The sequence below is a fragment of the Balaenoptera borealis genome, assembly GCF_965194805.1.
Source record: "Balaenoptera borealis genome assembly, chromosome: 13".
NCBI lineage: Eukaryota > Metazoa > Chordata > Mammalia > Artiodactyla > Balaenopteridae > Balaenoptera > Balaenoptera borealis.
Genome location: NC_138870.1, coordinates 58,529,463 through 58,555,270, shown reverse-complemented (window position 1 = coordinate 58,555,270; position 25,808 = coordinate 58,529,463). Strand labels below are relative to the sequence as shown.

General features: G+C 37.2%; 1 protein-coding gene and 1 pseudogene across 12 annotated transcripts in view; one reads left to right on the top strand and one right to left on the bottom strand.

The window, feature by feature from the left end:
• The window catches only part of FRS2 (fibroblast growth factor receptor substrate 2), a 119,830-nt gene that overhangs the window by 79,174 nt on the left and 14,848 nt on the right, over positions 1 to 25,808 (bottom strand). Inside the window, exon 2 of one of the 11 annotated variants that reach the window (XM_082351663.1) lies at positions 8,991 to 9,084. The exons of the other annotated variants lie outside the window; for them this stretch is intronic. The gene's annotated coding sequence lies outside the window, so the exon portion shown is untranslated. The remainder of the gene's footprint in view (positions 1 to 8,990; positions 9,085 to 25,808) is intronic. 11 annotated transcript variants of the gene reach the window in all.
• Positions 2,334 to 21,341, top strand: LOC309608721 (E3 ubiquitin-protein ligase MARCHF6 pseudogene; annotated as a pseudogene). Its single transcript has 2 exons — positions 2,334 to 2,378; positions 7,922 to 21,341. The product of its transcript is annotated as an E3 ubiquitin-protein ligase MARCHF6 pseudogene (transcript).

Genomic DNA, 25,808 nt, shown 5'->3' with positions numbered 1-25,808 from the left:
ATAAAGGAGGAATAAATCTCAAAGTTAAGTAGTGGAATAGCAGAGTATATATATAACATCAACTGCATTTATACAAAAACCCATTGTATACAGCCTGCACTGGACCAAAAACAAAAAAATTCACAGAGAAATACGAGTTCTCAAATTTAAATTTATATTCTAGGAAAGATCAGATTAGGATAAGGACAAAAAGCATAGTATATTTAATATTAAAAATGTAATACTTAAAGAGAATAAAAATCACTTTCAACTTCATGGACATTTACCTTACATTAAGTATTTCTCTATCACCCAACTCACATTTAGACTGTTTACAACAATATGTGTGTGGAAGGGCATTTGATCTACTCAATTTCACAAAAATTACAGCCTCCCATTTAGTCCCAAAGGCACAAGTGAACAAAATAACATTATTATAAAGTGCTGATTTGGTAGCAAAGAAAAATCTGCAGAACAGACGGACTCGTACTAAAGGAATAATTAACAAGAGCTGTGGTTCATGAAGAAATACTCTAGTTTGGGTGACATCATGGTAACTACGAGAGTTTGCCTTTATGATTTTCCCCCCAAACCAAGTTGGATATGTCCCAAGTTAAATAACAGCTCCTGTTTCACTCCTAGATATCATTTTTTTTTAGCTTTAAAATAGAAGTACATAAGTCAATTTAAAATGCAAACTGGTATAAAGGCTTAAAACTTATTAAGAAAGCACTGATTCTAACTTAAAAAAAAAAAAGGCCTTAATGACTTTCCTAAAGCAGAGGAGGAGTTTCATCGTTTTTCAACCTACCAATGCAAATAAAAAAGGCTATAAAGGATGCTGCTTGTAGAATAACATGCATGTGTCCCCCCATTCCTTCCATATATATTTGTCTCTGTCTCTCCCTCTCCCAGGGCTGTGTGTGTGTATATGTGTGTGATGTTTCTTCCTCCCTGCCTCTATTTTGGTCACTCTATGTCCCCTCTCCTTCTTGCTGACCTCTATTACACTCAATAACTGGCTTCTAAGCACTGATATTCAGAAAGCAAGCATTTTATCAGATTGTAGCCTGTGGCAAAGTGAATTAGAAAAATAGCCACAAAATGAAAAAAAGAAAAAAAATCATTCAATTAGTTGAAAATAGATAAAATTAAAGCCACAAATTTTCATTTCCTTTAAAATGTCTAAATACATAGATATACCATATATATGACTTTAATAAACTTAGTAGAGTTAATCTAACAGATTTATTTACAGGATTTTGAGCTAAATATATGGGGAGAGGGGGTATTAAAAGAGTTAGTTTAATACAACAGTTATGAGCACAGGCTTTGGAATCAGCTTTGAGTTCGCGTCCTAGCTCGACATTGACTAACTGTATGATCTTGGGCAGGTTACTTACTCTCTCAGCCTATTACCTCATTTCTAATGTTGTGAGAATGGCCTGTGATAACACCTGTAAGACAGTTTGCATGGTACCTAGCACATAGTGAGGGCTCAGCACACATTACATCTAAAACATGCAGTCAACGTTTATCACTCTTTTTGTCTGCCTAGCATCTGAACTTCCCTTCTTAAGTCTGGGAACTTCCCCACCTTATGTTTTCAGAAGATCAAAGAGTTTTCCACATCTTAAATTTAAGAACTTCACACCATCTCATGATTTCAGAAGGTGAGACACTTTTCCACATGTCCTACTCGGCCAGGACACGGGCTATGCCAAACACACATGCCCAGCCCAGAGTAGAAATGGGCAACTAACAAGCAGGACAAGAAGAGACCAGAAAGAACTCTCTCTCACACTAACGGTGGAGCAACTGCAGGAAGGTCAAGTCTGGGGCAGAGGTGGCAGCACTTAGAGTCAGCCAGTGCTAGCTGTGTCACTGGGACAGGCTGTGGCGTCTGTCAGTCTGTCTCTAGATGGCACTGGCAACCTCATGGGAATCGTTGTGCAATGTGATTTTGGGCACTGTTTCTGGCTGCTCAGCCCTGAATCTGGTTCTCTAACTCTCAAAACAATTTGATGAGCCACTGAGCTCTATCCAATATCCTTTTAAAATACATGATATGCTTTTACTGGTTTTTACTGCCACCAAGAATTGTGACGGAAACAATCAGGCAGGGGGAACATCCATTCTCACCTACCCCACCCCCACAGGGGAAAAAGATTCTGTTTTTAATCTCTCCAAAGAAATACAAAAGTAATGTTCACTTTCAACCAACGGATTTACCCTGTAAGGTTTTGGAAACCTTATTTCTATAAATTTTGGATAATAATTTTCTTAATTTAGAATATGAGAAATGTCTAATCAATTTTAGATTTATTTCAAAGGAACACAGACAACGAGAAGTGATGACACAGGAAAATACGTATGTGCAAGCAGTAAGTATCATTAAGGTAAGAGAAATTATCCCAACATGCCTGAAATCAACCTCGCTGTATTCCCAAGCGCCTTCTTCCCAGCAGGAGCTTTTCACTTGGGGTTCTATAACCAAGGAGTCCCTCCTCTTAAGGGTTATTTTAAGGTCAAAAATTTTAAGTTATTATCAAAAGGCCTTAAACATTCCTATTTTGTTTTAGCAAATAACTCAGTAAAATATTTGTATAACAAAACCATTCAATTCTCTGTTAAAACAGTGCAGAGCAAGTCAGTGCCTGATTGCCACAGGCTGATTTTTCAGTATGTAAAATACACTCCTCTCCCTCTCCCAGATTTCTCTGCATGGCCACTTTATAGTTCAGTAATGCTTTTTCCACTGTTTAGAATGTTAAAGTTCAAATCTGTTAATTTTATTACTTGTCAATATAAATGAAATATAAGGTTTGTGGGGAGTGTGAAAATGGGGGGTTAAATATGTATTTTTTTAACCCCAGGAGCCAGTTACCATATGGAGTTGAATGTTTTAATGAATAAAAGAGCAATCTAAACAAAAGAGCAATCTTTAAAAAGTGATAGTCTTTTCAGATTAAAATTAAAAAAAAAAGAATCAAGCATTTAGAAATGTATATTGACATCTAAACTATAGCTATCATATTAAAAACTCAGTAGAAAAAAAACTGAATTTTGACAGAGATTTGTGAAAGAAAATTAAAAAGGCCACAAAATTTTAGGGCTCATGACAATAATACGTTAGAGCTATGTTACAGGACAGAAGCTGTTGAGACCTTGAGAGTTAAGCAACTTACCCAAGGAACCTATCTTCTGATTTAGCTGAGTGATGTCATTAAAACACCTTCAGCTTGTTCTTCAAATAGATTCAAAATAAAGTTAATTGCACACCATATGGTATTAATTCCTGGATTTAAAATGACAAAAAATACTAAATCCAAGGCAAGTAATTTCAAAACTCAACTGTTAATACTCTTTTTAATATAAAGTTCTGACTTATGATAATTTATAAATACCCTGGAGTTATCAATGTAGAAAAAATCATCAAGAAAAGTAAAACCTTTTCATAGTATCCATAACTCCCAAGGTGTGTAAAATCATTTTTGCCTAAGTGCTGAGAGCTATTCCATTAATCACCAGTCATAATTTATTGGCTGTTATTTCCCGGATTCTGTCAGAACATAACTTATACTAAACACCACATATTTAAATTTATGCCATTTAACAAAACAAAACAAAAAATTTTTCTGGTCATAATCTACCTGCTCTAAAAAGACACCATAATCCCTCATGGAAAAGTGCCTTTGTATTTGGTTACATTATATTAAACATAGGAGGAGCTCTGTACTCAGGAGAGTAAGAAGAAAAAGTTCACAAAAAATCAAACTCTTCTTTAAATGAGGCACGTCCAAGTCAGCCTAACAAACTAGCTATATTTACGTTTCATGAGAGGCCTGGGAGAAGCAGGGCTAAAAAAGAACTAAGGCTAGCTTTGGATGACTACCCTGTTATGAAGAGTAACTTATGCTATGAAACTACAGTTAACAGCCAAAACATTCAAAAAAAAAAAAAAGGAAGCTAACAGACTCCCCATCAAAATAAGGTGCAAGAACAAAAAGTACATGATACCCAGAAGAGAACAGGGAGTAAATATGTGTATAAAGAGACAAAGAAGGTTTACAGCAAAAATGGCAAACCCAAGGCACATGTACTGCTATTTCCCCTTCTTCAAAACTGGCCAACGCAAGTGACAGGTGACAGCTCTGTAGAGGTTAGCAAAGGCCTCAAAAACCTCTAGATGGCTATTACAAAGCAATGGGAATTATCAGACCAAGCAAAATATTGCCTTTCCTTGTTTAGATTGACTGGACGAAGGTTACTGAGAAAAACTATTAAGGAGGAAAGGAGTGTAAGGAAAAACAATAACAGTAAGCCACAAATATTTACTGAACTATTTGTTTTATTTTTAAGGTTACATACACTGTCTCATTTAGTCCTCACGACAAACTTCAAAACTACTATTACACCCACTATACAGACAGGAAAAACACCGAGGTTTACAGAATTTTAAACAACCAACTTGCCGGAGTCATACATACACTAGCGGTGGTACTGGAGCTCTAACATGGACCTGAGCACTTTACCACTCCTTTTAATGGATCGGGCAATTCAACTGACCTAACCCTCTATCCATCCTCCCATGTAAATCCACCAGGACAGATTTTTTTAAAGTAAAAGTTTAATTATTTAAGCATTAGCATGTTTCTAATTGAAAGTCTGGAAAATATAATGGATGTACCAAAAGTCCTATCTTTTTTATTGCTTTTATAATTAGTATTTTAATGAACACCTTGTACATAAATCTCTGTGCACATTTTTATTCCATTTATAAAATATTATAAATGGAATTCTGGTCAGTGTGAATATATTCTGCCAGAACATCTGATTTTAATATTACTGAATTGATGAAGAGATTATGGTTCCTTAAGAAAAACAACTGTGCCTTATTCTCCCTTACCCACAATGCCTAGGCACATGAGCAAGTCTTCTCAAGACTGCTGAATGAATGGAGGAGGGTTCTCTCCCCTTAGCACACAGTCTCTGAAGAGAAAAATAAGCAGAGCAGGCTCCCAAATTAGAAGACAACAGTTATGCCACATATCGAATTAATTAGTGGGCTGCATAAAACTCTTCTTAGGGAGAGAAGAACATGAACATTAACATTGCCATTCAATGTATTTCCATGTGTTTAAAATACATTTCCATGTGTTTGGTTATTTTATAGTACATTTAAAGAATACAGTATTTTAGTAGGTATATAACACACTGAAGACATTATTTCTCCCAGTTTATCATCCATATGCCTTAATCTGCTGTTGTCCATGGAAATCATTTCAGAACATGTTCATATAGAAAATTCAGATCTAAATATTTTAATAGTAACTAGAGTTGCTATTTTACTTTGATTTTCTATATCATCTATTTCCATCAAGTTCTAATGATATCATAGCAGGCAATGTCCCCATAAAGATGAAAAAGACTGACTACAAAACATTGTACCAGCAGGCACTGATCCAGGACTTTACACGTATTAATTTAATCTTCATGACATTACATGATATTACGATTATTAGTCTATTTTATAGGTAAAGAAACTGAAACAGAGAGAGATTAGAAACCTGCTTGTTTTGGGACTTCCCTGGCTGTCCAGTAGTTTAGACTCTGCGCTTCCACTGCAGGCGACACAGGTTCGATCCCTGGTCAGAAACTAAGATCCCGCGTGCCACGCGAGTACAGCCAAAAAAAAAAAAGAAAACTTGCTTGTTTTTTTGAACCTAGGTATTCTGGCAACCACACTTCTAATCACTACACAGAACTTACTCGCGGTATCAAGCAAAAAGCACTGAACAGCTTTCCGTGGACATTGGTGACACAGGGCACAATGAGAGTATGCGTCCCAGAAAATAGGAAATTCAACCAATCCAGGTGGATTATTTACTCATTAGGTAAATAATTATTTATTATGGATCAAAAACTGTATCAAAATTGGGAGTATTCTCCTAACCTTGAGAAATACTAGGTCTAAGAAAGATGGAGACAGACCATCATAAGGTAGATTATCTAGTGTAAATAGATCTAACCTTGCTAGAATAAAATAGAATTTTTACAAGTGCTGTGGCACAGAAGGCGTTATTAACTCTGTCTAGGGCACTCAGAGAAGCTGCACAGAGAAGGAAATACCTCAACTACACCTTGAATGATAGACTTGTTCAGAAATTTGTAGCTAACAGTCTATCTCCCCACAGAAGGGTCACTGCTGTGAAACTGCTGCAGTAGCACAAAACATGTCTCAGCACAGCGGAACCATCTTAGGTTTGCTGGAGGAAGAGTATGGGGCCGCAATAGGTCTGAGTGATCAAACCCCTGTCAACACAATGGGAACCAGCAATAAGAAGCGGCCTATCTATCAAGCTTAATTTTATAGCCAGAATAGCTACAAAACTGCCTTTATTTGTTTGACATACCTGCATTTAAATTTCTAATTTAGAAAAACCTAAATTTTAAAACTAATAATAAGGAATGGAGGTGGGGAGTAGCAGACCTTCAGTTAATCATGACTGGCCCTGACCCCTTCCTGAAACCTCACCTTAAAAAGTTAAAAGGAATTTTTAGAAGTATAAAATCCATAAGGATAAGAGAATGGGGAAAGACAACAGCAAATAAGAGAAGGCACAATATTTTGGAAGCTAGGAAAAAAAGAGGTAACTAAACTAACTAGACCAAGAAAGCTGAAACCTAAACCTGAAAGGAAAAAGCCATCAAGCTGATAAACACAGAAAAGTAGAATAATGGTGGCCAGGGGCTGAGCGGGGGTGGGGGGTGGGAGGGGGGCCGGGATAAATAAGCAGTTACTGTTTAATAAGTACAGAGTTTCAGTTAGGGATGATGTAAAAGTTCTGGAGATTGATGGACAGTGGTAATGGTTACACAACAATGTAAATACACTTAATGCCACTGAACTGTACACTTTAAAATGGTTACAATGGTAAATTTTGAGTTATGTGTATTTTACCACATTACCACAATTAAAAAAAAAAAAGCAGCAAGCTGACTCATGCTGGAGAGATTCAGGTACTGGTCGCATGATGAAGACAAAAATGCAGGGTGCGGCTGGAAACAAGATGACTGGTTGAAAGTTCATTTAAGTGGCCTCACCCCAAAACCAATCTTCTCCCCATCCCTGGAGAGGGTGTACCACAGACCCTGATCTTTGGAACACAGGTCAACACTGAAAGCAAGACAAAATGATTACTGAAAAACAGGAGAATTATTTGAAAGTCTGCATTCTAAATAGGAGGCAGAAGGCTGTCTCCAAGAAGAAAAAGGAACTGACAGATTATCTGATGTGCCCAACCATATTATATTTTATGTTTGTCAGAGAATTGCAAATTAATTAATAGGCACAAAGTACATAAAATTTCAAACTCAGATAATTATTCGAGAAAACATTAAGTTGGACAAGAAAGGAAATACGATCACAGTGTATTTTGTGACAAGGCTGTGAAAAATATTTGCATAGTCATAATAATTTAAATACTAAATAAAGAATTTACCCCCTAAACCTGATATCCTATAAAAGGAAGATGAGAGAAAGGGAAATATGTATAAATGTTTGCAGGCGGCACAGAGATTAAGATGACTAATCCTCATTTTTCTTAGAAGGAAAGTGAGTAGCTACTGTCTTAAAATGAAAAGCCAACAAAAAGCAGAACTGACTTAGAAAAATAAAGACACATCAGAACAGCTGAAGGAATTGAAATTGACTGCCCCTAAAGGCTGGGAATTGGACATAAGAAGAGACGGTGCCCTGCTATTTTTATAAGCCTTGAAAATTATTTGATTTTTAAAACTACATATGTACAAATATCACTTTAATTTTAAAATAAATTAAAATGTACAGAGGCAAAACAGAAAATTGTCAAAATGTTAAAACGATTTGAAATTGTCTAGACTGAGTATACGCCTTTTTTTTTTCGAACTATTGTGTTAGCTTTCTGTGATTCTTAGGATTTTCAGTAGTATTGAGGTCAACGTGCTACTTGCTGCTCTGCCCTTCAGTGCTGTTAGGCATCACCAAAATGAGGCTCCAGCGGGAGGAAATGGTGCTGAAAATGTTGCCCCCGACCAGCATGCTAACCCACCAGCCAAGAACGCACTGGTGCCGGAAAACCCTGATGCCCAGGATGACCAGGTGCAAGAGGAGGAGGAGGAGAACAAGGAGGAACACAGGCGGGGAAAATGCAGCTGATGTCACATGAACTGCAATGCTTTAGAACGGGATGGAGCTACAAAGAGTTTACATGGGGAAGAATGCTAGGACTTGATGGATGACTAGTGTTTCCAGAACATGTCATCTGGGTGGTGTCTTTATACACACTGTTCTTTCTTGGTTTTGCATTTTGCCCTGACCACACTGGTCATTTCTCCCTTGTTCATTTGGGATTTGAAGAACACCTCCAAGCATCTCATTTTGAAGGCCTAATCACAACCATAGTAGGGTATGTACTTTTAGCAATAACACTGATAATTTATCATGGCTTGGCAACTCTTGTTAAATTTCATAGGTCTCGTCACTAGCTGGGAGTCTGCTATATTGTTGTTAAAGGCCTCTTTGTTAGTGGTGGTAGAAATAAGTGTTCCCTCTCATTTGTGGCCGGTGACTGGATATCTGTTCCCTGGAAATGTCTGATGCTACTCTGAAAGATCATGTTTCTGCATTAACTAGTAGGAATGGTGTCTGTTTTCTACTTTGCCTCCTTCATTCTGTTGCTGAGACAGATAATTCAACCTGGTGTATTTTGGTTTCTAAGGAATCTGAATGATCCAGATTTTTAAAAATCCAGTACAAGAAATGATTCACTTGATTATTTATAAGCATCTCCCAAGATTTATTTTGTCAGTGATTCTCTTTGGCTCCATTGTGCTCCTGGTGCTTTGTCTACCTATTCGTATAACTAAGAGTCTGCTGCCTAATTTTCTTCCATACAGCGTCATGCTCTGCAGTGATGCTCCAGTGAGTGAACTGTCCCTTGAGCTGCTTCTGCTTCAGGTTATCTTACCAGTGTTACTTGAACAGGGATACACGCAGCAGTGGCTGAAAGGGCTTGTGTGAGCAGGGACTGTTACTGCTGGAAACTTGCTGGATCTTCATTCCTATTTGGTGGAAGACCAGGAAGAAAATGAGAACAGTGCAAACCAACCAGTGAACAATAACCAGCCTGTTTGAAATAATAACGCTATTCCTGTGGTGGGGGAAGGTGTGTATGCAGCCCACCAAGCCATACTTCAGCAGGGAGGGCCTGCTGGCTTTCAGCCTTACCATCGGCCTTTAATTTTTCCACTCAGGATATTTTTGTTGATTTTCTTCACGTGCAAGAACCTTACTGATGGCCACCCTCATCTGCCTTACTCTAGCAGTATTTGCCAGCCGTCGGTTAATGTCATTTTGGACGGGGACTGCCAAAATCCACGAGCTCTACACAGCTGCTTATGGTTTCTACGTTTGCTGGCTAACCATAAAGGCAGTGACGGTGCTGGCGACATGGATGCCACAGGGATGCAGAGTGATCTTCAGAAGGTTAAAGGGTAGTCCCGCATGATAATGAAGACTTCGATAGTTGCAGTGCTGCTGGCTGGAGTCGTCCTGCTTCTTCTGGGGCTCCTGTTTGAGCTGGTTATTGTTGCTCCCCCGAGGGTTCCCTTGGATCAAAGTCCTCTTTTTTTCCCATCACAAGACTGGGCACCTGGAATCCTGCATGTGAGAATCTGCAGCTATATAACACTGATGGATCCTCAGTGGTGGTTTAAAACTGTAATTGAGCAGGTTTAGGCAGATGGCATCCGGAACACTGACCTTCACCATATCATTCGGAAACTGGCAGCGCCAGTGATCTCTGTGCTCTTGCTTTCCTAATGTGTACCTTACATCATCACATCCGGCATCATTCCTTTACTAGGTGTTAACTGCGGAAATGCAAAACTTGGTCCACTGGCGGGTTTTTCCACTTTTACTAATAGTCGTGGTATTGATGGGAATCTTGTCCCTCCAGGTCTGCCAGTTTAAGTGCCTTTATGAACATATTAAAAAAGACAAGTACCCTGTGGGCCAACGCCTCGTGAACTATGAATGGAAATCTGGCAAACAAAGCACGTCTCCGCCACCTCCACATTCATCCCAAGAATAAAGTGGTTGTATCAACTACCTTGACCTTCCCCTTGCCTTTATGTGTCCTTTTTTGTGGACTTCTCTCTTCAGAGGTTTTCCCCAGTGATCTCTCAGTATTGTCTTTAAGTTAAACGTATTTGACTTGCGTTCTCAGCATTCAGAGAGCAGCAGTGCAAGGCTCTGCTGCCCTTCCTGCATCTTCTGACATCACTGTTGTCTGAGGTCTGTATACGTGTAAATAGAAGCTTCTGGATACCCTAAAACCTTGGGTTAAACAGAATGTGCAGTGTACATCTTTAAACAAAACGTATATTAATTTATTAAATCTAGTTGTCACTTTAAAAAAAAAAAACACCTTTCTTATAGCACAATTCATGAACTCATACAGTATGCAATTCACTGGAGAAATACTTTGGGCATGTAGCAATTCTAAAGCCTAACTGTTTAAAACCACTCTATAAACACAGTATTTTATTTATTCCTTTCCCCCTAAGAATATATATTTGGATATATTTATATAAAGGCTTATATTATTTGTAACTCTTGGATCAAATCCAAATTTTGACATTTCAAATGACTAACATTTGTAAGCCCCAGTGATGGTAGAGCTCAACTTAAATAAAGCCTGAGTGTCAAATGATACAAATGGACAAACTGAAAGGCTACTCATGGAAAAATATATAAAAGTACTAAACATGCAAAAGAAAACAGGAAACAATCTTATCTGCAAGAACTGTACAACTTGCAACTTTTTAGTATATGTGCTGCCAAAGGAGCACAACTTGCAACTTTTTAAAAGTCACATTCTTGTGGGCACAAATTCACCAACTAAATATAATCTAATTAACATACTTCTTCTACACAGTCGCAACCAAGAACTTCATTCCAGAAAAAGAAAATACTTCAAAGCACAAGATTAAAACCATGAGGAACTACATCAGAATCTACTGAATTTTTAAAAAAATTAATAAAGTTCTTTTCATATAAAAACTATGAGCCTTGGTTTGCTTTTCCAGCAGTACTAATGGCCTATGCTGACCTACAACATATAGTTGTTCAATTTCATGTATCAACTACATAACAAATTTACAAATACTTAAATAACTATCACAAAGGTTTAAGAGCATTAAAATCATGTGTCATACTGTTTATACTGCACACTCATATAATCAAACAAGAAATAGAGTCAGAGATAGAGCAACCAAAGAAAACCTCAAGTTTTCGTCACTGAGTGCCCACGTGTCAGAGAACATGACGGAGAAATTCCTATGCGACAAGACTCCTGAACTCAGAGTTTGAGATTTAGCAGTGCACGAGGAGAGGTAAGAAGTGTGTGTGGTGGGGTTGCCAAGACCAAGACATGAAAACAATTCATGAACAATATAAAAAACTAAATGACTAAGTACTAAACTACAAAATATAAAGGGTAAATTTAGAGAAGAGGAAGATAACAGTTGCCTTGAGAGAGGAAGAAGACATTGAACTGGGTCTCAAAGAAGTAGAGAAACATTTGAAGAAATAAAGGAGAAAGATCAATGTCTCTGTCTCTCTCTTGTTCTCTCTCTCAATTTTGCTGTATACTTAAACTACATAGGGACATAAACTACATAAGGACAGCTGAGACTTTCTGATTCCCAGTCCTATAATCTATGCATTACTATACTACACACTATTTTATGTATTAAGTATTTTACACTGGACTTCATTATCAACCTCAATTTCCTAAAACCAAAAACATTAGGATGCTATAAAAAAAGATGTCCATCTTAAAGTAAGTATGCTATAATACACAACGGCCAAATGGGTCTCAGTTAAGACCACAAAACTTTTACAGCCAGAACCATGGCCTTCCCACTAAACTGAGATATGTTACTATTCTAGGACTATTCCTTTAGCCAACAGGCCATTCTGCCCAAGCAACAAACTTCAGAGCTAAAGTCACGGTTCCAAGGAATTCATATATAGAACTTCTTCATTGTTTTATCTAAATTATTTTGATTGTATGCTGATAGCTACCTAAATAGAGACGGAAAATCAAAGAAAAATAATATATCTAAATGAAACACTATAAAATAAACACAGTCATGGAATGCACAAGTCATTATGCCATACAGTTATTAGTCACAAACTTATTATAAGCTTTCTCAGGAATTATAATATTACTTTTTACACCTAACCTAAAATTTTCCTTCTCTAAATTGGTAAGATCCTATTAGTTTTTATACATCTACAAACGGTATCTATGTTCACTAGTGTACCCCAATCGAAATTAATATTCATCACAAATTGAAAAACACTCATTGGTCCAGCACCTGAGAGTCATGGTTCCTTACATCCTCTCTCACTTCTTTCTCTTTTCCCACACCCAAAGACAGAAGACTCTCACGCTCTCCCACTACACTCCCACCCAAAACCCCTGAGCGGTAGCCAGGCGCTCCCTCGCCCTTCCATGAGGATCCACTACTTAATTGATCCAATTTATCCAGTATACAGAAGGGTGTAACCAAGTTTTCTTTCAATATTTTTACCTGTGTTTTCATGTGTGACCGAGAGGAGGAGGGAAAAGGAGTTCTAAATGGAGGCACAAAAGAGCCGAAAACAACCTTCAGCCCTCTAAGGCAGCTGTGGCGCAGTACAAAAGCAATGTACCTGAAGTGGAGGATCAGGGTCTTAAGCCCAGCTCTGCCATTTAACCATTTCTTAGTTGAATGACCTCTTTCACTAAGCAGTTCAGCCTGCCATGTCCAGCTCAGTAGAGTCTTAGATAATATCCATGCTCTTAAACCACTCCACTAAGCAGCCACGTATTTGTAGATGGATCACTATTTCTACTTACCTTTGGATATGTTATGTGACCTTTAGCACACATCTTCGATTATGCCTTAGATTAACATTTAATTATACAAGCCTATCACCAAGGAAATAATTGTAGTGGATATCAAGAGCAAAACAGAAATTGGGATCAGTGTTTTAGCAATAATATTCAGAAAATCAATAATGAATAGTAACAATCACTAAAGTACTTTATTAGCCATTCAGGAATCTATTATTTTTAATTCTCTGAAAATGTATCAGTTCATACACACACAGAACATTGACTTTTATGTATTATTAGTTTGTTTCAATGATTATAGATCACACTAGTTAAATATCTGACCAACAAAATTCTATACTCTAATAGTCAGGGTTAGACACTAATTAACTTCAGTTACATTTCACTGGTAACTGTATAGAAGCCTATACAAATTTCTATAACTTACCAAAAATTAACTCATACAATGTTTTATTGCTTCCACCACAAAGTTTTACCTAGTAGCTGAATACAGTATTAACATTTATTAAGCAATCTCCTTAAATATATTTAGTAGTTAACAGTATTAATATCTTATTAAAATTATTTCTACTGAAGAATACATATCAGTACTTTCCCAACTTATCAGCATAATTGTATTTGCAGTACTATTCTAAATTACTGGATAAACTAGAAGGAAGACTAAAAGTTAATTATAATTTTTTGAAATATCTGGGATCAAACCAAATGCTACAGAACCCAAGTAAAACAACAAAATCAAATATATTCTTTGGGGATATGGGACAAAAAACAGACTTCTGGAAGTCTTATTAACATTAAGGCAATAAACTAAATTTTGAAATAATTCCTAGAAATGTTAATGCTATAAGTGACTCTTCTCCATGAAGAGAAACTTATGCAAAATAAGCATGTCTTAAAGGCCAACTCAACAGTGCTAGAGTGAAAATAAGAGACATCTGAAGATAACTTTACTGTCTCATAATTTTTTTTAAAGCACTAGGAGAAAATTTAAGGTTAAAGTAAAAGCATTAATCAAAGTAAATACGAAGATAAAAATAAGAGAAGAAAAACTAATGCTACACTTCTGGAACAGAAGGGGGAGGAGGATTCTAAGTAACCAAAGATGAAGATAACAGGAAAAAAAAAAAAAAGATAAGTAACTCATGTGCAAAAACACTTTTGGAATCTGCATTGAAAATTAATCATACAGAGTAATTAATATAAAATATGAGGTCCCATCTACTATACTAAAGCATGAAGAGTTTATATCACATTTTTCCATGCACACTCAATGAAGACTTTTCCTCCACTGTAAATTCACAAAAGGTTTTTGTTGGTGCAATTTACTATGCCTATTCTCAGCCCTAGGATATTTTTGTACCCAATCTCAAATTGGAAATGGGATACTATCTGTCCTCAAAATATCGAGTTATTGGCAGAAACATAGCTCCATGTCTAATAACTTTTATGCTCCACTACAAGTTTTTTAAGTGGTATTCTTGTTTAGATGTAACTAAGACTACCTGTATATTTTAAAATATAAATAAAAACTTATGGGATACATTGCTCATTGACTGATATAATGCATCTGAGCCACCATTACCCATCTCCCTCCTAGTACTGAAAAGGAAAATGTAGAGACACTGCTCCACCACTTGGCTACTTCCTGCTAGCTACTTCTGCCCAAACTCCTCTTAGGAGCCCAAAGGGAAATCTATTACCACTGCTGCAGAAGCTCACCATCTGTGGCCACTGATAAACGTATTAAGGAGGACTGACACAACAGAGGCAACTGCAATACTTACTGTCAGCTATACAATGAGGACTGTCGGCAACAGGCAGAATTCAAAGACCCAAGATCCCTGCTCCCTGGTGTATTACCCTGCATAATCCTTGGGACTGCAAATACGATGGGATTTCACTCCCATGATTAGGTTAACTTTAAGAAAGTTGACTTATGATGGGGAATTATCCAAGTGGGCCTGAACTAATCACATAAAAAAACCCTTTAAATTTGGGTCTAGAAATAAGAGACAATTTTTAATGGCTCTCTATTGCCTATAATACTGGGTTGGCCAAAAAGTTCCTAACCTTGCACCAAAAAACCTGAACGAACTTTTTGGCCAACCCAATAGCAAGAGCTGCCTACTCTACCAGCTTTTTAAGGACTTCTGTAATCTAGCCCCAATCTTACCAATATAAAAAGAAAAGATGGGCTTCCCAGGTGGCACAGTGGTTAAGAATCCGCCTGCCAATGCAGGGGACACGGGTTCAAGCCCTGGTCTGGGAAGATCCCACATGCCACGGAGCCACTAAGCCCATGTGCCACAACTACTGAGCCTGCGCTCTAGAGCCTGCACACCACATCTACTGAGCCTGCGTGCCACAACTACTGAAGCCCATGCCCCCAGAGCCCATGCTCCGCAACAAGAGAAGCCACCGCAATGAGAAGCCCGCGCACCACAACGAAGAGTAGCCCCCACTCGCCGCAACTAGAGAGAGCCCGTGCGCAGCAATGAAGACCCAACGCAGACAAAAAAAAAACAGAAAAGAAAAAAATAGTATTATCATGGGTCAAATAGTCATGCTTAACAGAAAGTTAAATATAAGTTAAAACTAACTACTTAAGACTCCAAATCTAGATACTATTAATAATTCTGTTAGGCACTATTGCTCAGTTCTCCTAAAATTCAAGTTTTTATTACATCCTTCATTTTTGAAAGACTCCATTCTAGAGAACTACACAAACTACCAAGATTGTGTTTAGCATGCAAGCTACAGTCCAGTTAATCAAAAGGTATTAATGGATGTATCCATACAACAAGAATATACTTATACTGAAGCAGAGGCATGAGAAAATAATTAACATGATTTCTAACAGTATAAAATCAGTATCAGCAGGTAAGTGCTAGACCACCAGGACCAAATTAATTAGACTGAGTATATTCAATGTACAATTTTTGCTGTAAGTTTTCATTTGTTTGAAGCAACTAGTTTCTTTGTTCTGTAACATATCACCTAAAGATTCTAAGCTCTGTACTACTTAGAAGGTATTTACTTAGCACCTATGAATGCCATTTCTTATTAGTCACTTTTGCCCAAGAGCATATGTTCTGGGATGAGAGAGACAAATTAGGCAAAAAGCCCCTGCTAATCACTGCTCTTCACCTCCCAAGGAACATCTAAATGCCATTTAGTCCTCATGTCCTTACCAGAGAATACTGAATGAAAACCTAGAATCAATAGGCTGGTGTGGGAGAACTTTCTCAAATGTTGTGAGGATTAAATGCTGAGTCAGCACTTAAAAGATCCTGAGAGTGAGTGATTCCTTAAATTTTGTGCTCCAGATGCCTCCTTTCTTTACCCTACTCCTGGCCCGGAGTTCAGCCAGGAATACTGCTGAACATCCTATAGTGCATAGGACAGTCCCCCACAACAAAGAATAACCTGGCCCAAAATGTCAGTAGTGCTAAAGTTAAGAAACCTGGGTATAAAAGGAAGAACACTAAGTTAGAATCCCACCTTTACAACTTATTATCTAAATGACCTTCAACAAATTATGCGACGTCTCTACGTTTCCTCATGTATAAAATGGATAGCATGCTCATGTTGAAGGATTTAGGAGGATAAATTGATATAGAAACCTTTAGACACTTTACAAATGTTAGTTTCCATTCTTCATACTGAGTACAAAAATCTTCTCGGGCTTCCCTGGTGGCGCAGTGGTTGAGAATCTGCCTGCTAATGCAGGGGACACGGGTTCGAGCCCTGGTCTGGGAAGATCCCACATGCTGCGGAGCAGCTGGGCCCGTGAGCCACAACTACTGAGCCTGCGCGTCTGGAGCCTGTGCTCCGCAACAAGAGAAGCCGCGATAGTGAAGAGGCCCACGCACCGCGATGAAGAGTGGCCCCCGCTTGCCGCAACTAGAGAAAGCCCTCGCACAGAAACGAAGACCCAACACAGCCAAAAATAAAAATATAAAAATAAATAAATAAATAAATAAAAATACTTAAAAAAAAAATCTTCTCTATCAGAGGTAGAGCTGTGGACCTCTCAAAGATAACTTCAAACTATGAATGACGCATGGTACTCTGATTTATTTTCTGAATCTCCTATCAAAGTCTAAGCAACTTGAAGGCAGAGTTCTTATTGGACCTGGTATCCTCAGCCTCTACAACAAAGGAAGCACTGAGTTGTAGAGGCTGAGGATACCATCTGTTAAATGGCCAAATGAGCAAATAAGCTCTAAGTATCTACCCACCATAACAAAGCAGTCATCGTATTGCACAGTACAGAATACCCAAAGAATGTAAGAAAACATAACTCTTGTCCTGGAGAAATTTTAAAATAGTAAGAGATATCTAACAACAAAACAAAATATGTAGAGAGATTTAACACACAGTAGGCACTCAAAAAAATCTCATGGGTAAAATTCACATGAATAGCTGAGGTCACAAATGAATATTAGTGGGATGCACAAAAAAAGTTAGAATTAAATAGATTTAATCAGGGAAAGTCCTATTTTTAATTAGTATAATCCTTCAGAGTACATGCTGCTAATATCTTCCAAAGGCAATGAAACAGTACACTTAAAGAACAAACATCAAAATGTCAAGTGCTATCATTTGTCATTTTAGCAGTACTCAGCTAAATTTCATAATTCAGATGATGGTAGCATATTTTAACAGGTTCAAAGGCCATTTTAAGCAATTTTTAAAAACACATTAGATTTTAATGGAAGCTTATCAAATTCCTGACATCCACAATCCATCTTAATTATTTTAAATGGTCTGAGACAGAATAAGACCAAAAAGGCTGATGCTCAAATGTCTGAAATACACTGCTGAAAAGGCTGAGCTCAAGCATACCAAAAGTGTGTTAGAAGCAACTTTTTAAATGCACTAATGTAACAATTATTTTTAAACCAACAATTTTAGAAAAATAGCAGTTCCTATCTAAAGCTTATATAAATATAAGACACTGGGTTTGCAAGTGTCAGCAGAGTTTTAAGATCCCTTTCTAAAGCAATAGTCTCCTTCTGTTTTGCTTGGTATCTTAATTTGCCTTTAGTTTCAAAACTAAGTTTGCTAACACTGTTCCTCTCAAAACCTCAGGAATTCCATTACTAGTTTTAAGCTAAATTAAAGGAAAATAGACCCATTCAACCCATGGCACAAAGTATGCACAAAGTGTTTGTTGATGCTCATAAATAGACTGAGAAATTTAGACATGTCTTAAGGACAACAGCTGTATAGTCAACTCTGGTTTGCCCCACCATGGAACTGAATAGAAAGAGAATTATTGCTACCACTTCAAGTGAGACCAGCACAGATACCTTTAAACCAACTGAGATATAATAGAACATTCTCTTTAAATCAGAGCCTTTGTGTATGTTTTCACTTTAGGGAAAAATGGTTAGAATACTCTAAAAAAAAATACACATGGAGCCAAGATGTTACGAGCCTCTCCCCCAAAAACAATGCTTAAAATGCCCTCAACACTGCCCACCCACTTGCCTCCAAAAAAAAAAAGAAAGAAAAGAACAAGCTATAAATATTTGACATACAGATGGTTCTTTGTCTTATCACAAGAAATCTTCTTTTCCATTCTGTATCCCTATTCTCAGACTCTATAAACCTTCCTGACAAGTACAGGTATTTTCACTTTCATCCCTCTCCATCACCTCCGTCAAATCATAATTCATCTCAACTCACCTGAATCCCAGGTATCAGGATCCTGTGAATGGGACTAGTAAAAGAGGAAAGTACTGATACTTGAAAGAAAGGGAAAGAAAATCCCATCTTTCCCATTTCCTGGCTCCCTCCCTTATCCTGCCCCAGCACTGCAGAGTAGCAACAAACGGAAGGAATAAAAGCACCTTACGCTCATTCTATTGCTATTTCTCCTTCTTTTACCCCTAACTCATTCACTGCTCCCCAAGCATCACCCTGTCTAACCCCTACTCTCCTGTCCCAGGTAATGGAAGTCACAAACAAGGGCCTAGATTTTGGGTAGACCCAGTTCCCTAAGAGAGGAATGCAACAAGATGAATGAATTTCCACCAGTCTTATAAAGGATGAGTCGAATATATTGTGATATAATGAGTTACAACATTTTTTATTGCCTGACCTAGTAATAAGCTAAATATCATTTTTATGACTTATTGGAAAAACAGGCTCCTAATCCCAAATTCCTTTTTTTTAATTCCCCATTTCCCCCACCCCAAGCCTCTAAGAGCCACAATCTTTTTTAAAACAATTCATTAAAAAAAAAAAAATTCATTTACAAGATAGAGGCTACCTATATAAAAGAGTCAAATTACAGTGACTGCTAGTGATTAAAACAATAGATTTTTGACAAAGTAAACAAGTGAATGCCAGTAGCTTGTGCAACATGAGTGAACCGTGCTTACAACCACATAACTAATAAAAGGAAAGAAAATAAATCTGGTTATAAACAGCATATTACCAACCAGTGATCACACTTTTGCAAAGAATATATTATAAAACCAATATTCTAACTTTATAAATGAATATACCATGAAGAATAATTTGGTAATACCTATTAAAATGTTTAATGCATATATCTATTGGCACAGAGATTCCACTTCTAAAATTCAAAGTACTGATATATTTACACAGGTGTGATGTATGTATACAATACTCACTGCTGCTTTATAAAAGGAAAAGATAAAAAAAAAAGCTACATATCAACCGAAAACGGAATGTACAGTATATTCAATACAATGAATACTATGTAACCAATAAAAAGAGTGGATATGGTTGTAAATGTAGGAAGAAACTTGCTACAAACAGCAGTTGCCTCAGGGGAGGGGACCTAGTAGACAGGAAGATGGGAAATGAGACTTGTTTTCACAATATACCCTTTTGCACCTTTGAATTTTAAATCATGTACACATATTACCCTTTTATTAAAAATGAGTAAGCTAAAAATTTGTTAAAGAATTTGGACAATTCTCTCCAATCCTCTGATGCATAAACAGTTCTACTTTCCTCATTTGTAGGCAATGTTAATCAGGACTGAGAATCTGGGCTACTAGAGGTTACCAATAACCAATATACAGGGTAGAGGGCTCATTTCCTCTTTAGTAAGAAGAGGTACAACTATGGCAACTCTGCCTCAATCAAAACAAAGTATAATAGGGGAAGAAAGAGGTGAAGAATTTATCTTACCCAAAGCAACCTTTATTACAGAAATAAAATTGGATGCAGTATAATTTTGTCAGCACTCTGAAAACCGTGCTTCGCCAAAAGGAAAAAAAAAAACTATCTGGCTGGAATTTCTGGTTAGGGTCTAGATCTCAAATGGGTACATGCACCAGAAATATTTTGTAAAGAACCTAAGAAGGGCCAAAATCATTCAAATCCAAAAGGCTAAAAAACAAGGGGAAGGGGGAGGACAAAGTCACGGGCAATGTTTCAAATGTCAAAAGAACATTTAAGATATTTTTCTATCAGAATTTTTCTCTTTATCTCTTAAATTCCAAGTAAGATTGAACATAGCAGTCCCTCAGTAATTAAAACTCAAGCAACTGAAAGAAACAATTCAAACTCTTTTTCAAGCTTATTTTTAAATGTTACTTTTTCATATGATTTTTGGTTTTGCTGCTAAAGAGAACAATTAATATAACAGCAGCTAATACTAATCTGGTTCCCTCTTCCTCTGATTCAAATCCAATTATAAAACCAGGAAAATAGGGGAAAAAAATCTTGATGGGCGGGGGGGGGGGGTACATAACATGGTAACCTTTAGGAAGAGGATCATATTTATTTTTTGTGGAAAAAAATACCATTTGGGGGGTCTCTTGTTAACAACACTATGACATTTATGACTTAGCCATCTAATCACACAGCTATATCACTATGTACAATTTAAATTTTACAGACTTAATGACTTGTTTAAAAAATGTAGCTCAAAGGTGTGTTGTCATAACCGATTACAGTATTCTGAAGGCTAGAATATATCTCAGTAAGTGAAAGGTGCTAGCTGGCATATCAAAAAAAAATTAGTATATTCCTTTGCCAGATTCACCTGGACTAATGTCAAAAAAGAAAAAGAAATAAAAATCACGAAATAAAGTTACACTTAAGAAAGCAGGAGGGCTTCCCTGGTGGCACAGTGCTTAAGAATCCGCCTGCCAATACAGGGGACACAGGTTGGAGCCCTAGTCCAGGAAGATCCCACCCACGGAGCAACTAAGCCCGGGTGCCACAACTACTGAGCCTGCGCTCTACAGCCCATGAGCCACAACTACTGAAGTCCCAACGCCTAGAGCCTGTGCTCCACAAGAGAAGCCACCTCAATGAGAAGCCCGCGCACTGCAACGAACAGTAGCCCCCGCTCGGCGCAACTAGAGGAAGCCCACGCACAGCAACAAAGACCCAACTCAGCCAAAAATAAATAAATAAATTTATTTTTAAAAAAAAACTAGGAGGAAAAAGTGCCTTAGAATTAATATGTGGAGTTCATATATCTTGACATTTACAAAGGGAAAGCAGAAGAATGTTATCAACTGATGTTTCTTTTTTATTCTATTTTATTTTATATTTACTAGTAAACAATTTACTATGGCTCAAGAGTGTCCGAGGTACTTGATAAACTTAACTAAAGAGTAATACTAATCATAATATTAATTATAATCATACCAAAGTTACGGATTAACAACCACACAAATGAACATTTACATTCGTATCAATGGGTTTCAATCCTGAGTCGAGTACCACCTAAGGTAGAACTGAGAGTTCTTTAAGCTATTTTCAAGATTTAAATAGCCTAAAAGCCTCACATACTGTCTGAAATATAACTTTTTACACTAACTATATACATATCCGTTTCTTTAGATCCTAATGGCCCAACTGATGCTTCATGAAATAACAAGTAATGGACAGATAAAGATTGATCACATTCCAAACTAAGAAGGAAATTTAACAGAAGGAAGAACAAAGTTTATGTCTGTTCCCCACTCCATTTTTCCCCTTTACATTCTTTTATTTCACAATTACCTTAGGAGTTACAACACTGCAAGATCTTAGTCTTGTTCTCACATATACATAGCCAATATAAAATAAAAACAAATGATTGTAAGCCTAATTTTCACCTTGGGATGCACCCTCATTCTTTACATAGTTAGTACAAAAGAAACACTACGGAGGAAAATGAAAGAAGGGCCCAAGATGTGGGATAACTGCAAAAACACAACCCCAAACATACCTGAAGACCACTCGAGAGTACTTAATGACTGGGTAAATAAGATGACCTAAAAGGCATCTAGCACCTGCACAGGAGGCAAAAGGACATGCTATATTTGAGCCTTATACAGATCTAGATACAAATCCAGTAAGCCCCCTACATATGAACCTTCAAGCTGCAAATGTTCAAAGATATGAACATGTGTTCACACGTCCAATCACGTAAGTTAGTTCATGTATCTGGCGTACACTGTCATGTGCGTACATTGTCACGTACGTGCATCCTCTACAAGTGGTTGTGCTTTTGTGTACTTTACTGTACAGAGTACAGTAGTACAGTATCTTTATTTCAAGCCCAGGATGTGAGTGAAATTGCAGCTTACCCTGTCTCCTATTGCTGAGGATCCTTCAGCTCTACCATCTCCCTCCTCATCTCCCTCTCCAGTCAGTAATTCTTTTTTACCTGTTCACTTGATGCCAGCCCCTGTATGCCAGCTGTTGTACTGTACTACTGTACTTTTCAAGGTAGTGTACTGTAAGATTAAAAATGTTTTCTTTATTTTGTTTGTTTTTTATGTATTAATTTGGAAAGAGTATTATAAACCTATTACAGTACAGTAAGTCCCCTACATACGAACGAGTTCTGTTCCGAGAGCACGTTCCTAAGTCCAATTTGTTCGTAAGTCCTAGGGCTCCATCATTTATTACCTGCCTGACCTTGGGAATCTTACTTAACTCTGAAGCCTCAGTGCTCTCCTCTATAAAACAGAAATGAGAATAATAATTCAATAGAAACTCATCTAACAGGACCTCTACTTTATCAACTTAGAGAAATAAAGAGCTTAAATTCCTCCATAAATCACTTCCTGATGTCCATCATAGGCTGACCACTTGCACCTGGTAGTCCTCTAAGTCAACCACTTTCTTACTGTGTCCTCACCCTTCTACTCTCACTAAATGAGCTGGAGGCTTAACAAGAGCCAGCTGTTTGTTCCCAAACCCATGTATGCCAACTGCACTTGTTATTGTAATTATGTAATTTAAGATTATGTAAACTGATGAATTATGAGCGTGAAAGGGGTTGTTTCTCTGAAAATTATGTTGAAAAGTTCAAAAAGATTCAAAGGCTACTTATTTTTTGGAAGTTATTATAGAGTTATATGTATGTAAAACAGCTTTAAGAGAATAGCGGAAAAAGCATAAAACTGTAGAAGGATTTTATTTAATACATTAAAAGTGCCTTTAAATTCTCTGTTCTAAAACATATGCATACCGGGGGGGTGGGAAGGGGGAATGAATTGGGAGATTGGGATTGACATATATACATAATTGATACTATGTATAAAATAGATAACTAATGAGAATCTACTGTATAGCACAGGGAACTCTACTCAATGCTCTGTGGTGATCTAAATGGGAAGGAAATGCAAAAAAGGGGGGATATATGTATACGTATAGCTGATTCACTATGCTGTACAGTATAAACTAACACAATATTGTAAAGCAACTATACTCCAATAAAAAAAAACTAAAAAAATAAAATAAAATAAATTCTCTGTTCTTAGACAGCGATACTTAATAGATAAATGCCTCATGGGTGTGGCTTATGCTAAAAAGACAACTCAGAACTCTAATGAAAGGACCCATCCATAAAGAAAAGCCCTGAGCCTATAGGGGGGAAAAATGGTGAAGGAATGTATATTCCAGTTAAAATTAAAAATATATATTATTTTTTATGATTCCCTGCTAACCAACTTTTCCAACTTTCTACTTACTCAACATCACATATGAGATCTTCACATGTAGCTACCTCAAAAATTTACAGGAATATTATGACGACTAAATAAAATTAAGCGCAGTGCTGGCACTTAATGACATTCAATTTAAAACTTCTGTTTTACTTTAAGGGTTTTATTAGTAACCTGATGGTATGACTACTACTCTATAGTAATGCTTTCTTCCAAAACAGAAAAGTAAAAGGTGCACAATTTCCTTGTTATTCTGTTATTTTTATATTTGGGTACACTATACATACTCCATACATGATTAACCAAATAACTCTGTGGTGGCCATCAAAAAAGTGAAGACGTCCAATACTACTGAGACTGTGGGCTCCCAGGGTTACACTGTAAGGATAACATTACAGTAATGCAGGTAATGTACTAACATATCAGAGTGACCTGGCATCTAAAGCTGACAAGAAAGTAGGAAAAGTCAATGAGATGCTGGTGTGTGGTGCCAGTGGAGGGAGCAGCAGCTCTCTGAAGAGGGAACAAACAGAGGAAAAGGTCAAGGATCCAGATTGAGGAGAGTAACTAGGAGGTGATAATGGCAGAAACCAGAGAGGAAGCAAAGCAGAAACTGGTAATCATTCTGTAGGTAACAAACCTATAAACTGAAGAGGTTACAGGCAAGGTAAAGAGAAGGATGTGGTGATTCAACTTCCTGCTCAGAACCGCTGAACACTGGCACAGATATTAAAATGCTTTTCCAAATTACTTAAAAGCAAAATCACCTTTTTAAAAGTTCATGTCATTTTGACATTACAGTCAATTTTACTCTTCACGGAAAAACTGTTACATACAGAAATGCACTCTAAAATTAGAACAATGAAGTACCTTTTCACCTTATTAAGTTAAGGGGGGAAAAGTAACACTAATATCCAATCCAACAAAGATACAGTGAAACAGTACTAGTAATACCGTCCTTTTGAAAAGCAATTTGACTCAATGTCTCAGGATTAATAAGCCTTCATATCCTTTGGCTCAGTATCACACACCTGGGAATCTGCTATAAGGAAATAACTAAAAATATGAAAAAAATATATACTCTTGGGTGTTTTCTGCAACGTTTCTTATAATAGCAAAAATTAAGTATGATAACACAGGAAATACTTAATATAATATTAAGTTTAAAAAAGCAAACAACAACAACAACAAAAAAAAAGCAAACAACGAGGGACTTCCCCGTTGGTGTAGTGGTTAAAAATCCACCTGCCAATGCAAGGGACATGGGTTCGATCCCTGGTCCAGGAAGATCCCACATACTGCAGAGCACCTAAGCCCATGCACCACAACTACTGACCTGCAAGCCACAACTACTGAGCCCGTGCACCACAACTACTGAAGCACACACACCTAGAGCCCATGCTCTGCAACAAGAGAAGCCACCGCAATGAGAAGCCCACACACTGCAACGAAGAGTAGCCCCTGCTCGCCGCAACTAGAGAAAGCCCATGCACAGCAACTAAGACCCAACACAGCCCAAAATAAATAAAATTTTTTAAAAAAACTTTTAAAAATTAGAAAATTTTAAAAAAGCAAACAAGGGAATTCCCTGGCAGTCCAGTAGTTAAGACTCCACACTTCCACTGCAGGGGGCACAGGTTCGATCCCTGGTCATGGAACTAAGATCCCACATGCCACGCAGTGCAGCCAAAAAATAAAAAAATTTTTTTAAAAAGCAAACAAAATTGAGCATACACTATGATATAAAACATCATAAAAACGGGACGTAAAAAAAACACCAAATAATGACTGTATTAAAGTGGTAGATTCAAAATCTGTTTTTTCTACCATCTAACCTTTCTGAAATGTTATTTTACACTTACAATTAAAACAAATTATATATTTAAAACATGCATCTCAAAAGATTACACACTGTATAATTGCATTCTCACAGCATTCTCAA